Source organism: Leptonychotes weddellii, chromosome 1, assembly GCF_054177405.1.
Source record: "Leptonychotes weddellii isolate Sample4059 chromosome 1, ASM5417740v2, whole genome shotgun sequence".
Lineage (NCBI taxonomy): Eukaryota > Metazoa > Chordata > Mammalia > Carnivora > Phocidae > Leptonychotes > Leptonychotes weddellii.
The window spans coordinates 134605813-134609122 of NC_138369.1; positions in this window are offsets into that span (position 1 = coordinate 134605813).

Below are 3310 nucleotides of genomic sequence, written 5' to 3' on the forward strand. Positions count from 1 at the left end.
GAATTGAGAGTGAGTAGCCACAGCCAGCAGCGTGCAGTCCCACCTCCCGCCCGGTTTCTATGGGTCTCACTCGGCTTTCTGGGCTACACAAGCTGGGTCTTGGGCAGGTTCCGGGCGACCAGATGTTGTCACAGGCTGAAGTAGTTTAGCGTATTTAAAACTCCGGAAATTCCACACAGATGAAAAAGAAAGTGCAGTATTCAATACAAGTGGAGTGGGAAAGGGAAGGACAATTGGCACAAATACAAGTCCAACCTACCTGTCACCGACGTGCAGAAGTCTCCCGGGCTGGGCGGGGTCCACCCATACTCTTCAGTTCTCGTTTCTGGAAAGAACCGTGGCACTGAAGATGGGTCTTGGTGCCATATACACCGGGATTTCCAGAACGCTTTTTTGAAGAATCAGCTTTGGGCGGTTCTTCACAAGATGGATTTTACCCCCTTTAGTTGATATGCCTACTGTTTCTCAAAAGGCAAGACAACTTCCGGAATTTCTATCAGGTGTTTTTCTTTGATATTCCGGCAATAATTTCCCTTCAGTACAGTCTCTGCTAACATATGCTTCGAGGTATAGTTTTTATTAAAATGCACGCATTTAAAATATTCCCAACCTGGTTTGTGTAATTTCATTTTACTGGCAACCATAGTCTCTTATTTTTTGCCAATCCCTAACCCTCCTTTATTCCTTTCTGGATGTAATTCAAAACTGCTACACTCTTTAGTAGAATACAACAAATAGAATTTTGGAATTTGATAAGGCCCAGAAGAGTGACTGACAACAGGGACTACCTTAATTAGTGACAGTCATCTGGGAGACAGGATTAGATTAACTCCCATCATAGCACTTACTACATTGCATCACAACTTCCTATTTACTGATGTGTCTCAGTAGACTCATTCTGAGTTCAGAGACCAGGTATATTCATCTCTGTACGTCCAGGTCCTAGCATTGTGTCTAGCATGTAGGTTGTTGAATGAAGAATTCAGATCCCCTTACTCCTGGCTTTGAGTCCAGGTTCCTGCTTATCCCATATAGATATGGGTGGGCACCAGGATAAAGTCCCAAGGCCTGAAAATCCAAGAGAATGGCTGTGAAGTCTGCAGTCTACATGTAGGAAAAGTTAAATGCTTGTGATGATTCCAGAATCATTCTGGGATGAGGGAGGACTTGGAATTGTGGAGCAGGGATGTTGGGCAGTTACTAAAGTCATCTGTATACAACTCAAATGTCCCCAGGACTCACTACCCTGTAGATACAAATGATGTCTTATTAACAGGCAAATTTCACTGACTCTATAGCTGCCTTCTTTGCTTCTTGTTAATTTTGGGAGACTCATTTGTAAGGTTCCCTTTGCCATCTAGTAGTACCTCAGGAAGTCCCCAGACCTTTGGTGACTGCTTACACTGTTGCTGCTATTCCATCTCAGCTCCCCAGATTCTACCTTCTGTCACACTCCTGCTTCTCCAAGGCCCCAGGTCTTACTTTTTCTTATCACTAGGGAAATACTCTCCTTACTCTGTGATCTGACCTTTTTGAGGGGTCTCAGAACAATGCCAAGCCAAAAGGTGTTATGAGGTTTGCTTGGATTATTCTGTTTAAATACAGCTCTCTTTTCCAGCATGTACCTTTGCCACCAGAGTAAAGGCATCAAGGAAGGATTTCAGTATAGTCACCACACTACCTGGAAACACCATTCTCCTACCCTCAGCCCTTGTTGCTGAGTTCTGCTCATAGAACTCAATACCTTTTTCCTCCATCGTGAACTTTCTCAGGAGCCAAAAGTTTCCCTTTCCCTGCTACGTTCACCAGATACTGCCCTTGCTACATATATTACAGTTTCTTGTATTATATATGACAAACTGTTTTCATAGGTAGAATGAATTTTTAGAACTCTTAAGGACTACTCATCCCACAAAGCATAACTCAAATTTTATCTCCATGAAGATTCCCATTTGCATTAGATGGAAATTTCTTCCTCTTCTGAACTCCCAACTTTACATTGTCTGTAGGAGTAATTGGCCTTATGATTAAGGCCTCATGTCACCTTAATCACCTTCTGCCTATGATGCCTCTCATATTGTTATTTACTTTATCATCTCAACTACAGAGCCCCTTGAGGCTAGAGAGTCTGTTGTAAACATTTTCTTATCTCCCACCGTTTGTGCACAGTAGATACTCAAGAAGTATTTGATAAATATTAAATGATTTGTAGTTGTATCCCTCTGCCTTACCCACAGCACCTTATCTCTGGATGCAGTAGGATTATCTTAACTGATGGCATATTTAGATGCATGGGAAGATGGATTTTTGTGTACTTCTGGGTGTTCTTGTTTGTGGTCAGTGTAGGGGTCAAGGCTAGGGAACTATCCTCTTTGGAGCTGAACCAAAGGAGCCCATTAAATTGTTTTTCTCTTGGGAATCTCAGGCTGAGAGACAGAGCCTGACAGTCTCTGGAAATGCACATTGCACTCCAGAGCAGTCCAAAATTCTTGTTGAGGTTCCTGGAGTTGCCCTACTTTCTATCCCTCTAACTGCTAGGAAATTTGTTTAGATTCTTCAAGATGCCCTCATATGCTTCTAATAAGTTCTTTTGCTTAAACTAACTAGAAGTTTCTGTTCTTGGCAACTAGGAGAACCTGACTACCACAGTAAAATAAGGTGGGACACTGATGACGTCACACAGAGAATACTCTCAAGATAAAGAAAGGAAAAGCATTACTTGTGCTACGCATGTATCCCACTTCATTCAAATAAACTATTCTTTTCAGGGCACCTGGGTGGCTCAGTCATTAAGCGTCTGCCTTCGGCTCAGGTCACGGTCCCAGGGTCCTGGGATCGAGCCCCACATCAGGCTCCCTGCTCGGCGGGAAGCCTGCTTCTCCCTCTCCCACTCCCCCTGCTTGTATTTCCTCTCTCGCTGTGTCTTCCTCTCTCAAATAAATAAATAAAATCTTTAAAAAAAAAAACCTATTCTTTTCTTTTTTTCTAAGTATGGCCTTTAGCGCTTTGAGGAGGAAAGGTAAGTGTGGGACCTAGCTAGTGTTTTTTTGGTTTTTTGTTTTGTTTTAAAAGATTTTATTTGTTCATTTATTTGAGAGAGACAGAGTATGTAAGTGGGGGGGGGGCATGCTTAAGAAGAGGGAGACGCAGAGAATCTCAAGCAGACTCCACAGTGAGCACAGAGACCAAGTGGGGCTCAATCTCATGATCCTGAGATCGTGACCTGAGCCGAAACCAAGAGCAAGACACTCAAATGACTGAGCCACTCAGGTACCCCAGGACCTAGCCAGTGTTAACAACAACAACAACC